Here is a 15,178-nt window from a genome sequence, read left to right as displayed (position 1 = left end):
TTCCATACCCAGTTTGGCGCACGGGCACGCCACTGCAGCCATCCCTGCACGTTTCCAACCGCCCCTACACGATGGCCGTGGGGCAAGCAGGCGCGCTGCTGTACGTTACGGACAGCGCCTCCGGACGCCGTTTCCTATGCGACACGGGCGCGCAGCGCAGCATCATCCCGCGTCCGCCCTCGAGATCCAGTGAGACGGCCACGGCCCTGCGCTGGCTGCCGCCAACGGCACCGACATCCGGACGTATGGCACCCGCACTGTCACCATCGACCTCGCAGGCCGCCGCTACCACTGGGAGTTTATCACCGCCAAGGTGCTCTCCCCGCTCCTCGGTGCGGATTTCCTGTGCGCCCACGGCCTGTTGGTTGACAAGCCTCGGCGCCGCCTCGTGGACATGAACACCATGTCACCTATCCCGGGCGCCATGGCCCCCCCCCAACCCGCCAAAATGGCGTGGCAGTGCCGCGCCCGCTCAACGGACGACTACTCAGCACTCCTGGCTGAGTTCCCAGCCCTCACCAACCCAACCTTCTCCGCGAAAGTTGCTAAGCATGGGGTAGAACACTTCATCCCCACCACAGGCCCGCCGGTGTATGCCCACGCCCGCAGGCTGGACCCGGCCAAGCTGGAGATCGCGCGGGCCGAGTTCGCCACAATGGAACAGCTCGGCATCATCCGCCGCTCCAACAGCCCCTGGGCCTCCCCACTCCACATCGTCACCAAACCCGACTGGGGATGGCACCCCTGCGGGGACTACCGGCGCCTAAACAACGCCACCACGCCGGATCGGTACCCCATACTGCACATTCAAGACTTCTCGGCTAGACTGGCCGGCCGCTCAGTCTTCTCCAAAGTCAACCTGGTGCGCGGTTACCATCAGGTGCCAGTCCACCCCACGGACGTCCCCAAGACGGCCATAATCACCCCTTTTGGGCTATTCGAGTTCCTCCGAATGCCCTTCGGCCTCAAAAACGCGGCCCAGGCCTTCCAGCGGCTCGTGGACTCGGTCCTCCGGGACCTGAAGTTCCTCTTTGTCTACCTGGATGACATCCTGGTAGCTAGTTCCTCCAAGCAGGAACACATCGAGCACCTCCGCACCCTGTTCCAGCGGCTCAGTGAGCACGGGCTCATCATCAGCCCAGCCAAGTGCCAATTCGGCCTCAGCAGGATCGAATTTCTCGGCCACCACATCACGCAGGACGGAGCCATTCCCCTGCCCGCCAAGGTGCAAGCCGTCCAGCAGTTCCCCCGGCCTACCACCATCAAAGGCCTCCAGGAGTTCTTGGGGATGATCAACTTTTACAACCGCTTCATTCCCGGAGCGGCCTCCCTCACGCGGCCCCTATACGAAGCCCTCCGGGGTAAGAAAGACAGAATGGCGATCGAGTGGTTGGCGGACATGTTGACCGCTTTCGACTCGACCAAAAAGGCGCTCGCCGACGCCACCATGCTCGCTCACCCACAGCCCAACGCCAGGGTGGCCCTCACCACGGACGCCTCCGACCACGCGGTCGGCGCCGTGTACGAACAGTGGGTCGACGGGGCCTGGCAACCGCTGGCCTTTTTCAGCCGCCAACTGCGCCCCCCGGAGGCCAAATACAGCGCCTTTGACCGCGAGCTCCTCGCACTGTACCTGGCAGTCCGCCATTTTAGATTTCTTCTGGAGGGCCGCCCCTTCACCGCGTTTGTCGACCACAAACCCCTGACATTCGCGATGGCAAAATCTGCGGACCCGTGGTCAGCCAGGCAACAACGCCAGCTCGCTGCGGTGTCCGAATTCACCACGGACATCCGGCACGTCTCCGGTTGAGACAACGTGGTGGCCGACTGCCTATCCCGCCCCGCCGTCCACGGCGCCCACCCGGCAGTGGACTATGCTCAACTGGCAGCGGAGCAACGCACCGACCCCGATCTGCTCTCCACGCCCACAACCCTCCCAGGGCTGCGACTGACCGCCGTCGCCTGCGGCCCGTCCGCCGTCACAGTCAAATGCGACACCTCCTTGGCGCAACCCCGCCCCGTAGTCCCGGCGTCCTGGTGAAAACGGGTGTTCGACATCGTCCACGGCCTCTCACACCCCGGCACCCGCGCGTCCATTAGACTGGTGGCCAACCGATTTGTCTGGCGCGGCCTGCGCAAAGATGTGCGCGTCTGGTCCAGATCCTGCATAGCTTGCCAGCATGCCAAAATCCACCAGCACGTCAAAGCCCCACTCGAGGAGTTCACCGTGCCAGAAAGAAGGTTTGACCACGTCCACATCGACCTCGTCGGCCCCCTGCCGCCATCACAAGGTCACACGCACCTGCTGACAATCGTGGACCGTACCACCCGCTGGCCCGAGGCCATTCCACTGACGTCCACCACCACCGCCGACATCACGAGGGCGTTCATCGGGACCTGGGTCGCTCGGTTCGGCGTCCCCTCCGACATGACGTCGGATAGAGGCCCGCAGTTCACCTCTGATCTGTGGGCCGCCATCGCCCGAAACCTCGGGGTGGCCGTTCACCGCACCGCGGCTTACCACCCCCAAGCCAACGGACTGTGCGAGCGATTCCACGGGTCCACGAAGGCGTCCCTCCGCGCCAGCCTCGAGGACGAGGCTTGGATCGACCGCCTCCCGTGGGTGCTACTTGGCCTACGCTCCGCGGTCAAGGAAGACCTGCAAGCCTCGGCGGCGGAACTCGTGTATGGCCAGCCGCTGCGCGTACCCGGAGAGTTCCTGCCCACCGCCACGACCCCCTGGTTGGCTGACCAGCAACGCCGCGCTTTCGCCAACCGAGCACAACAGTTCGCTCCGGTACCCACCGGCCGGCACGGCGAACCAGCAGCCCGCGTACCACCTAGCCTGCACATGGCCAAATTTGTTTTCGTGCGCCATGACGCCCACCGAGGACCTCTGCGGCCCCCATGCGTCAGACCCTACAAGGTACTCCAGACGGGGAACAAGTTCTTCCTCCTCCAAGTGGGCGGCAGAACTGACAAGGTGTCGGTCGACCGGCTCTAGCTGGCGCACCTAGAGCCTGACGAACCCGTTCAAGTGGGCCAACCCCCACCGCGGGGCAGACCGCCTAAGAGCCCGACGCGTCCGACCGCCCCGCTCCCGACACCAACCGCCAAGAGCCGTTCCGGCCGTGCCATCAAGCCGCCACGCCGGTTCGTACACTCCCTACTAGCGGATTCTGGGGGGAGCTGTGTGGCGTACCGATCACAGAAAGGACACAATCCGCTTTTCGGTCCGTAGACTATAAATCAGGTGTCATGCCTTTAAGAAGGATCACACCTTTAAGAAACTCGATCTGCAACATAGTTAAGCCCAGAGCGGGGGAGGGGCAGTCTAAGCTGTGGACTGATGCAAGACAGTCGGACTTGGTGTAGTCTCTGACGCCATTTTTGTGTTCAACATGTGGTCTCAACAATTAAACCTTTTCTGTTGAACCTCTCCGAGTTCAGTATATTTTGTTAGGAGTACGTAGACTCCTACAAGGGAGAGAGCTGGAGAGAAGGAGCTAGGCTCCCTCTGGATTAACGTGAGTCCTGCCGGCTACAGTCAGGAAACAGGTGTAAATGGGATTGGCACGGTGTGAGTAGAGAGGCCTCAGCACTGACTGGCATTCGTTCAGCTTGTTACGGAGAAAGCGAGGAGGTGTAAATGGGACCTGCTAGAGAGAGACAGGCCTCCCTCAGGACTGGTGGTGGTCCAGCTTGTTTTCCTTTTAATATAGTGCACTCCAGTACAGCAGATCAAACAAAATGCAAATCGTGCTGATATGAAAATGAAATGTGCACAATTGCAAAAATCTTTTAAAAGCTATTTTAACAGCCACTGAATAGTTTAATAGGTTCTGAGGAAGCTTTCAAATTTGCACAATCCTCTTCAGTGGCAGGAACATGTGCTGAATTGTTTCATTGATTTTATATGTTTCTCCCACTTTCTCTAAATCCACTGTATAATATGTTTTGATCATAGCAGGAAATCTCCAGTGACATTGCTTACAGTAGGTTAGAGGAAAAAAGAAAGACTTGCATTTCTATAGCGTCTTTCACGACCTCAGAACCTCTCAAAGCGCTTTACAGCCAATGAAGTACTTTTAAGAACATAAGAAATAGGAGCAGGAATAGGCCACTTGGCCCCTCGAGCCTGCTCCGCCATTCAATAAGATCATGGCTGATCTTGGGCTCAAAGCCACTTCCCCGCCCGCTCCCCATAACCCTTCACTTCCTTTTGAAGTGGAGTCACTGTTGTAATGTGGGAAATGCGGCAGCCAATTTGCACACAGCAAGCTCCCACAAACAGCAACAGGAATAGAAATTCTAAATTGGGGAAAAGCAAATTTTGCTAAGCTCAGAGGGGATTTAGCCATAGTGGACTGGAACCAGCTACTTGAAGGTAAATCAGTGTTGTTGTGTATGTGCCTTTAAGAGAAGAACTGATTCTATACTGCAATACCGGCAGTGACCACCCCTGTATATAAAGCCATAGCAGGCTTCTGTATTTCAGTCTTAAGTTACCCTCTGTTCAAGTAAATACCTGTTTTATTGTTCTCCTGCAGTCCGTGTATTATTTATACTCGGACATTACACTGGCGACGGGCAGGTTCAAACTCACCTGCAGTACTGCATCACCTCACGGGGATCTTTTCCCTGAAGAGAAGCTTCTTGGAGGTCGAGGTCAGAACGGCGGGCGTCGACCGCGGGCAACCGCCCAGGGATCCATCAGAGAGTTGCAGGGGAGGCTGTGGAGAGCTGGGCCTGGCTCCCCAGTCGAGGTGTTCCAGCAAGTCGTGCTGGTAGCAGGTAGTGCGCTGACCCTTCCGGACTGCGGCGGGCTCGGGCTCGATCGAGCGGCTCTGCAAAGGGGCCGTGCAGTGTTGTCGGGAGGAAGAGAGAGAGAGAGGGTGGAGCGCACAGGGCGCGGTCGGTGCTCAAGAACAGGGCAGCATGGAGAGGACAGAACGCGGGGAAGGAAAAGTGATACGCGCCGAAGCCGCGGGTCGCCGCCATTACACTGTAGAACGCTAGGAGCAGCGTGGCAGCAAGGGGAAGAAGGAAAAGCGCGGGAGGCGCCATTTTATTCCATTGGGGAAGAAGAAAAAGCGCGGGAGGCGCCATTTTAAATCACTCAAGATGCCGAAAAGTGGCAGTATCACTGCTTTCGACAACGAGGTAGAAGACTGGACCACGTATGTGGAAAGAATTGAAGTGTACTGCAAGGCAAATGAGGTGGCCGATGGAAAGAAGGTGTCGGTATTATTAAATTTGATGGGCGCGAGAACGTACGGCCTATTGCGGAATTTAATTACCCCAGCTAAACCAATGGAGAAAAGTTTTGAAGAGATTGTTAATATCTTACAGGAACACCTAAACCCTACACCGCTGCTGATAGCAGAAAGATTCAAGTTCCATAAAAGAAACCAGCACAAAGATGAGAGCAATGCTGACTATCTTACGGAACTACGCAAGTTATCGAAGCACTGCCAGTTCGGAGCAGGACTGGCAGACACCTTGCGGGATAAGTTTGTCTGCGGGCTCCAGAGTGAAGGAACCCAGAAATGACTACTTTCGGAAAAGGACCCGACGCTAGAACAGGCTTTCAGCGTGGCAGTATCCTACGAAGCAGCAGCACGGGGAGCTGCGGAAAACAACAGAAACCACAGGAATACAGCGCTAACGAAATGGCGTATGGAGCAGAAAAGTGCTATCGCTGTGGCAGAACAACCCATGATCAGAAGGACTGCTGGGTTAAGGACAAAGTATGCAGGCAATGTGGGAAAATGGGACACATAGCAAGAGTCTGCAGGTCGGGAAAGTAAACCAACACTACAAGAACTACTAAGGAAAAGTACAAGAAAGTAAAGAAATTGACAGACAGTAGTTCGGAAGATCAGGAGAGTGATAAGGACTCCGGGAGCAGGAGACTAAGTTGTCTAAAGTTACACAACGTGATCGCAAAGGAGGATCACCGAACCATTTGGGTCACCCTCATGATAACAGGGTCCCCAGTAAAGATGGAATTGGACACAGGATCAGCCCTAACTGTCATGAATCGACGAGACTATGAGCGGCTATTCTCACACATACCCTTGAAGGACACGTCCATTGTATTGAAGACATACACGGGGCAAAAAGTCTACTCCAGAGGAAAAATAAGGGTGCCAGTTGAATACAACGGCAAGGAAACACAGAAACTGTATCTATATATACTACCAGATGGAGGACCACCATTATTGGGACGTGAATGGATCCGAAAAATACAATTGGATTGGCATTCCATTCAGGCGCTAACTGTGACTGATAAAAAGGATGATGACGTCACACCTGGACGACTGTCAAAAATTCTAACTGACGCGAAAGAGGTGTTCCAACAAGGACTTGGGACTCTAAAAGGAGTAACGGCAACGATAAAAATCGAAGATAACGCAAACCCAAAATTTTTTAAGGCCAGACCGGTACCTTGCGCGATCCACCCAGCCGTTGAAGCAGAGCTGGAGAGTCTGGAGCGTTCGGGTGTGCTGTCCAATGTGGACTGGAGCAAGTGGGCCACACCCATCGTTCCTGTAATGAAGAAATCATTGAGCAGCACGCCTGGGGAACCGAAGAAGGTTCGCATCTGTGGGGACTTCAAGGTAACTGTGAACCCAGTCCTGCACACAGTACAATATCCACTTCCACGGATAGAAGATATTTTCGCCTCACTATCTGGAGGGAAACGCTTTACAAAGATTGATCTGGCCCAAGCGTATCTACAAATGGAGGTGGAAGAAGCGTCTAGGAAATACCTCACGATAAACACTCACAAAGGCCTTTACCAGTACAATCGACTGGTATTCGGGGTAGCATCAGCCCCGGCTATTTGGCAGAGGGCGATGGAACAAGTCCTGCAAGGGATCCCGGGGACCCAGTGTTATTTGGACGACATCCTGGTTACGGGCGAAAATGACAGTGAACACCTTGCCAACCTGGAGCAGGTGCTCACGAGATTACAGGAATATGGGCTACGAGCCAAATGCGAGTTCTTCAGGAGACAAATCTCGTATTGTGGCCACATGATTGATGAGGAAGGGTTGCATAAGTCGCCGGACAAGATTGAGGCTGTAGTCAAGGCTCCAGCACTGGAAAATGTGTCGCAACTGAGGTCGTTCCTCGGGTTGGTGAACTACTACCATAAGTTCTTGCCGAATTTATCCACAATTCTGCACCCACTGAACGCCCTACAGCAAACTGGAGTAACATGGAAATGGAGTGATGAGTGTAAGCGTGCCTTTCAGAAATGTAAATGCCTAATCACTTCAAAAGAAGTATTGGCCCACTACAATCCAACACTACCGATTCGGTTAGCATGTGATGCGTCTCCCTATGGCATCGGAGCGGTGCAGTCACACAAATTCCCTGATGGTTCAGAGAGGCCAATAGCCTTTGCGTCGCGCTCGTTAACCTCAGCCGAGCGTAACTACGCCCAGATTGACAGGGAGGCCCTCAGCCTGGTGTGGGGGGTGAAGAAGTTCAATCACTATCTGCACGGGCAGAAATTCCCCTACTGACTGATCATCAGCCCCTGGTCTCCATTTTTAACCCAAAGAAGGGCGTTCCGGTGATGACGGCGCAACGGCTGCAAAGATGGTCACTTTTTCTAGGGGCACATCAGTATGACATAGAGTACAAGGGTACAAAACAGCATGGAAACGCTGATGGGCTGTCGCGCCTACCGTTGCCTATGGTAGAGGAAGCACCTGCAGTGGACCCTGTTGAGATATTCCATGCGACCATAGTCGAATGTCTACCTGTTACAAACTCAAGTATAGAGAAGGAAACCCGAAATGACCCGACACTCTCTCGGGTCTATGATTTGACGGTGAAGGGATGGCCAGCACATGGCGACTCACTGTTGCCAGCATTCTCGCCAAGGAGAGAACAGCTGTCAGTGTGCCGGGGGACCTTGATGTGTGGATCCCGAGTGGTAATTCCACCCAAGTTGAGAGATGGAGTGCTCAATGAGCTTCATAAGGGTCATCTGGGAGGGGTAAAAATGAAGAGCCTAGCCAGGGCGTTTGTGTGGTGGCCGGGAATCGATAAAGAAATCAAGGATATGACCAAGAGATGCACAGGATGCCAGAAGGTCCAAAACGCTCCACCACAGGCCCCGCTACATCCATGAGAGTGGCCCTCATCTCCATGGCAACGGGTACACATTGATTTTGCTGGTCCATTTATGGACTCAATGTTCCTAATCGCTGTGGACGCCCATTCGAAATGGCCAGAGGTCATCAAAATGTCCTCCACCACCACGGAGAAAACTATTGCAGTCCTACGGACCATCTTCGCCAGGAATGGCTTGCCAGAACAGATTTGCTCTGACAATGGGCCACAGTTTGTGTCAGAGGATTTCCGGAGGTTTCTGAGGAATAATGGGGTGAAGCATTACACATCTGCCCCATATCATCCAGCTACAAATGGATTGGCTGAGAGGTTTGTTCAGACCTTTAAAAAGGCCATAAAGGCAATGCATAATGACGACATACCACTACAACACAAGGTGGATAATTTCTTGTTTGCTTACCGGAATGCGACACATGCAGTCACCAACCAAGCTCCAGCCATAATGTTCTTCAACCGAAGGCTAAGATGTCGCCTGGATTTGCTCAAACCAAACATAAGACGAGATGTTGAGGATAAGCAATTCCAGCACATAAATGAGAAGCCAACCAGGAGCTTCAAGATAGGGCAACCAGTCTTGGCCCGCGACTACCGAACAGAAAAATGGCAGCCAGGAACGATATGCACACAGCAGGGACCACTAATGTACACAGTGGATGTTGGAGAGAGCATCGTGAGACGCCATGCTGACCAGATTCTAGAGTCACAGGAACAAGCCAAACCCATACTACGAGCAGGTGCACCTGGTAATCAACCCGAAGTACAGATTGCGTCTACCTCAGAAGCAGTGGTATTGGAAGCTGACGAACCAACCAATGACAATGAGCCAGAATCAACTCCGCCGCAAGAACAGGATACACGAGAAAGGCGCTATCAGTCAGGATCAGGAAGCCTCCTCAAAGACTGAACTTATAAATGATTATTTCAGTTGATGTATATAGTACCGAGAAAATTGTAATTGTAATTAGTTATTATTTAGTTGTTAAATGAATGTTATGTACTGTTTATCTAAAAGGGGAGGAATTGTTGTGTATGTGCCTTTAAGAGAAGAACTGATTCTATACTGCAGTACCGGCAGTGACCACCCCTGTATATAAAGCCATAGCAGGCTTCTGTATTTCAGTCTTAAGTTACCCTCTGTTTAGCTGCAAGCACGAGCAGAGGGAGCAGCCAGACTTTGGAGAGTGGATTAAAGTGGTGGTCCCCTGACCAGGAAGAGGAGGAGAACGTTAGACCACCACCACCACCAACTCCACCATCATTACATCAACTGAGGTGCCTGGAGAGAGAGGACAGAGGAGGAGAAGGAGAAAGGAGGCCTACATCAACATCAACCAGGGGAGAGGCCTTTCTATCACTGCCTCCCCAATTTGGCCTCCACTTCAGGAGAGGGAGAGAGGGGAGAGAAACCAACTGCTTGAAAGGAGGGAAGAAAACTTCATCCGGAACATCTACAGGTGGGTGTTATTTGGGGCACTCTCCCAAGACTTTGTATTTTAGGTGGGGGGAGAAAAGAAGAAGCAAGGCCGGATCATCAAGGGGTGTAGTGTGTGTGCTCTTGTTAAAAGCTAGGCCACACACACCACTAATTAGCATCCCTTCTATTGCCTGCCCTGGGAGAGCTTGGAGCTGCCCAAGGTGAAGTCCTTAATTTAATTTAATTACCTCGTTAAGACCTGTTGCAGGACTAAGCTTGGGCTTCTCCAGCTTTTCCAGGTGAAGACGTCTTCTCCCCCTGCCAGAAGACCACCATCACCAAAGACTTTTTCCATCGGAGAGTGCAACCCTGCCTACACCCACCCACCATCCTGAGTGGCAACACTGCCCTTTGCGGCCTCCCTCCTTCCCACCCCCCCCACCTCTCTCTCTCTCTCTCTTTGTCTCTCTCTGCCTGTCTTTCTAAGGCACCTTAGTTTCATCTATTTTATTAATTGCCAATTGAAGCAGAGGGGCGAGGGCTCCTCTCCCAATTTAAATCAATAAGGAGAGAGGTGTGTCCTCATTTTAATCAGCTCCCTCTGCTCAATAGAGGACAAAAAAATATATATATACACCGAGGCCATTAACACCTTCAGGCCTGTGACTTGGGGTGAGTGTAGCCCTTAAAAAAAAGCACCCCAGAATGGCGACTGCATCTTCGCCGGTGGCGGGGCCAGCCGGGACCTATGCGAGAGTGGTAGCCACAGCCACAGCTGCTCCCGCTGTTCCTGCTGCCCCGTCACCTTTTCGATTAATAACAAAAAAGCTTGGGGTGAAGAGCTACACTCACCCCACTATGACCATCGAGGCCTGCGTCAAGGCCATGGCTGGGGTTGTCGGCCCCTCAGCCATCGTCGCGGCCTCGAAAATGTATGGGAAGGCTGTGTTCTTCCTGGGGTCGGAGCGGGCGGTGTCCCTGGCTGTCGCCAAGGGGCTCACCGTGGGCGGGACTTTCCTGCCGGTGGATCCTCTCGAGGCCACCGCGCAGAGGATCATTATTTCCAACGTCCCGCCCTATGTTCCTGGTGAGCTCCTCCTTCCCCATTTGCGACAATTTGGGGAGGTGAGGTCGGGGATCACGCCCATCCCGCTCGGCTTCCGGGAGGCCAGCCTTCGCCACGTCTTCTCCTTCCGGCGCCAGCTGTTTATCCAGCTGGCGCGGGAGGAGGACACTGAAGGGGCGTTCGTCGTCCTCCACGAGGGGACCGCCTACCGCGCCTTTTGGACGTCGGACGGTGTGAGGTGCCATGCCTGCAGGGAGGTGGGGCACATCAGGAGGAACTGCCCTGCCTCCAAGGCCGCCGGACCGTCTCGTGCGGCCGAGGCTGGCGCCGCCGCCGCCGCCCTTCCCCCCGGATCTGCCCGCGCGTCAAGTACGTCTGATGCGCGGTTGACGTCGGGGGCCGATGCCACCAAGGCCTCCGGCGGGGAGGAGGGAGCGTGTCTAGCCGGAAAGAAGGCGCGGGGAAAAAAGAAGCACCTTAGGGCAGGTCCGCCCGTGGATGGTGAGCCCTTGCCCCTTGAGCCCCTTACACCCGCGCTCCTCGCGGAGTTGATCAGGGCAGATGTGAGCGGGAGGGGCCCCGTGCCCGAGCCTGTGGCCGCAACCGCCGCAGCGGTAATGCCAATACCTGCGGCCGGGCTCGGGCCCGAGGAACCCGACAAACCTGCTCCGCCGGAGGGAGTCGAGGAGGAGGCCTTTGCAGACATGGAGGTCTCCCTCGCTCCCTCCGTGCTAAAAAGAAGGCGCGACCCCCTGGATGAGGAGGAGGACCGGGAGGAGGAAGGTCCCTCCGAGCAGGGGGAGTCGTCGCCCGCCGCGGGTACTGCGCCCCCCCGCCCCCCCAGCGCTGTCGTCATCACCAGCGATCGGCAGGGGTCGCCTGTCCCTCGGGAGGCTGAGGCAGATGTGTCTGTCCAGCACGTGCCTCCCGGGGATGGGGATGAGACCCTGCCCGTGGGGGGGGTTGCGGAACAACCCGCGGCAGTAATTGAAGTTGACCTTTTATCGGTGTCGTTACCCCTCGCCGGGTCGGGCAGCCTGGGGGCTGGGTCGGGCGAGCTCGAGGATAATGAGCTCGCCCAATGCGACCCGGACGTCTCCCAGGGGATGCTCGTCCTGGTGGAGCTTTTAATTCAAAACCCCCCGTCCGCTGGGTCGGAGGTTGGTGGCGGGGAGGAGGATGGCCCCCTGGCTGCGTCTCTGGTGCCGGACGTACTGGAGGAGCTGGAAATTGTTCTCTCCCCGGTTTCTCCGGTCGTTCCGGCGTCTGAGGCGGAGGGGAGCTCTGAACCGCCGCCGTCTTCTGGCCCGGCACCCCTAGAGGAGCCCAGGGAGAAATCCTCTGCCGCCGATCCTGGGGGTGGGATCCGGGCGGAGGCGGGGCTGGCTGGCGCGGCCGAGTCGTTCGCTTCGCACTGCGCGGCGGACGGGTCGGCCGCTGGTGACGACCCCCTGGAGGAGGATGGGGACTCGGTGATGGGCACGGAGGATGATTCGGACTCCAGCGCCGACGTGGCGATGGATGACCTCGTGCCCCTTGCCGAGTCTCCCCTCATTTCCGTAAGGGAACTCCGGGATTTTATGGCCACGTGCCTGGGTCAGCGCAATAAGGTCCGGCTGGCCCTCGACAGGTGGTCGGAGCTGGCGCTGCTCATCGATTCCGTCCGCGCCGCCGTTAAGATCTTGGGCGCGGATGAGGGTGTGAACCCGCTCGAGCTGCGTCGGCTCACAACGTTTCTCACTGGGCTGCTGAGGAAGTGGCGGCTGACCAGCGGCTGCGCTTCCTCGCCCCGTTAGGTGTAGGTAGAGGTTGCACTATGCTTCTGACATGAAGATAACCATAGCCAGCCTCAACATCAACGGCAGCAGGGAGGCGCGCCGCAGATTCAATAACTTCTCGGTCCTTCGGGACGGGAAGTATGCGGTGTGCTTCCTGCAAGAAACCCACACCGTTCCGGGAGACGAAGCCACGTGGCTCCTGGAGTGGCAAGGAGGGGTCAGCATGAGTCACCTCTCCAACAATTCCAGCGGGGTGGCTATCTTGCTGGCCCCGCATTTTCAGCCGGCGATCTTGGGGGTCAAGGAGCACGTGCCGGGCCGCTTGCTCCATGTCACTGTTCGCCTGGGGGGCGTGCCGCTCCATCTAGTGAACGTGTACGCCCCTCAGACCAGTGCGCAGCAAGTGCGCTTCTTCGAAGAAGTGTCCGCTCTCTTGGGCTCCATCGACGTGGGCGAGTGCGTCATCCTCGGGGGGGATTTTAACTGCACCCTCGAGGCGAGGGACCGTTCGGGTCCCCCGCGAAGCCCGGCGGCGATGGAGAAGTTGAGGGACCTGGTTGGGTCCTTCGACTTGGTGGACGTCTGGCGAAATCTCCACCCCGACTCCAGCGCCTTCACTAGCGTGAGGTCTGGGGGAGGAAGGTCCAGAATCGACCGCCTCTACATTTCCCGGGCGTTCGTCTCCTGCGTTCCGGCAGCTTCCATGCGGCCGGTGCCGTGCACGGACCACCACCTGGTGTGGGCGGAGCTCGCTCCGCTGCGCACGCGGGGGGGGTCCGTGTACTGGCATTTTAACAACCTGCTGCTGGAGGACGCACGGTTCCGGGATTCGTTTCGTCGATTCTGGGCCGACTGGAGAAGGAAGCAGGGGGGCTTCCCCTCCTTGAGGCTATGGTGGGATGTGGGCAAGGCTCACATCCGTCTCTTCTGTCAGGAGTACGCGAAGGGGTCGACCAAGAGGCGGGAGGCCCGGGTCGGGCGGTTGGAGAAGGAGGTGCTCGACCTGGAGTCCCGTCTCGGTCAGGTCGTCGAGGACCCGGCCCTGCGGAAGGTGTACGAAGAGAAGAAGGGCGCGCTGAAGGACCTGCAGCTCGTCGGGTCCCGAGGCGCGTACGTGAGGTCGCGGATCCAGCTCCTGCGGGACCTGGACCGCGGCTCCCCCTTCTTCTACTCGCTGGAAAAAAGACGGGGGGTCCGTAAGCAGCTCTTGGGGCTGCTGGCCGACGACGGATCTCTGGTCTCGGATCCGGAGGGAATCAACGCGGAGACCCGCGCCTATTACGGGGCTCTGTTCTCTCCGGATCTGTCCAGCGAGGATGCGCGCAGAGTTTTGTGGGAGGACCTGACGAAGGTTGGCCCGGAGGGCGCCGAAAAATTGGACGCTCCGCTAAGTCTGGCGGAGCTGACCGGCGCCCTCCGCCAGCTCTCTAGGGGAAAGTCCCCGGGGCTGGACGGGCTGACCGTGGAGTTCCACAGGGCGTTCTGGGACGTCTTGGGGGGCGACTACGCGCGGGTCCTGGGGGAAAGTTTGGCGACCGGGGAGATGCCCCTCTCTTGGCGCAGGGCGGTCATTGTCCTGCTGCCTAAGAAGGGCGATCTCCGCCTCCTTAAGAACTGGCGCCCGGTCTCCCTCCTCAGCACGGACTATAAAATCTTTGCCAGGGCCATGTCTGCTCGCCTTGGCACCGTGCTGGCCCACATGATCCACCCCGACCAGTCCTACACGGTCCCGGGCCGGACCATCCACGATAACATCCATCTGGTCCGGGACCTGGTCCACCACTCCCAGAGGGCTGGTCTGTCGGTCGCCTTCCTTTCCCTGGATCAGGAGAAGGCGTTCGACAGGGTGGATCACGAGTATCTCTTCGGGACTCTGCGCGCATTCGGGTTCGGGACGCATTTCGTCGCCCGGATCCGACTTCTGTACACCGCCGCGGAGTGTCTGATTAAAGTTAACGGGTCCTTGACGGCGCCCCTTCGCTTCGGGAGGGGGGTGCGTCAGGGATGCCCCATGTCCGGTCAGTTATATGCCATTTGCGTGGAGCCTTTCCTGCGCCTCTTGCGGAAGAGGTTGACGGGACTGGCTCTGCAAGGGCCGGGCGTGGAGGTGGTCCTCTCGGCTTACGCCGATGACGTGCTCCTCACGGTCACGGATCCCGCTGACTTGCGGAGGATGCGGGAATGCCAGCAGATTTACTCGGACGCATCCTCCGCCAAGATCAACTGGGAGAAATGTTCCGGACTCCTGGTGGGTCAGTGGCGGGTGGACTCCCTGCCGGAGGAGTTCAGGCCTTTCGCCTGGAGCACCACGCACCTCCTCTATTTGGGAGTCTACCTTAGCCCTGCCGAGGACGCTTGGCCGGCGAACTGGCAAGAGCTGGAGGCCAAAGTCACCGCTCGCCTAGGACGCTGGACAGGACTGCTCCGAGTGTTGTCCTACAGGGGTCGAGCGCTAGTCATAAACCAGCTGGTGGCCGCCATGTTGTGGTACCGGTTGGTCACTTTGATCCCTCCCCCTGCGTTTGTCGCCAAGATTCAGAAGAAGCTCATCGACTTCTTCTGGGACAAAAGGAAGCACTGGGTCTCTGCCGCGGTTCTGTGTCTCCCGCTTAGGGAGGGCGGTCAGGCGCTGGTGTGCCTTCGCACCCAGGCTGCGACTTTCCGTCTTCAGACGCTGCAGAGATACCTGTACGTCGAGAATCCTCCGAGATGGTGTGCGCTGGCGACGTTTTTCTTCCGCCAGCTGCATGGCCTCAATTACGACAC

Source organism: Somniosus microcephalus, chromosome 22, assembly GCF_052327205.1.
Source record: "Somniosus microcephalus isolate GS21.2 chromosome 22, FLI_Smic_1.0, whole genome shotgun sequence".
Taxonomy (NCBI): domain Eukaryota; kingdom Metazoa; phylum Chordata; class Chondrichthyes; order Squaliformes; family Somniosidae; genus Somniosus; species Somniosus microcephalus.
Note: the sequence above shows the minus strand (reverse complement) of the source record.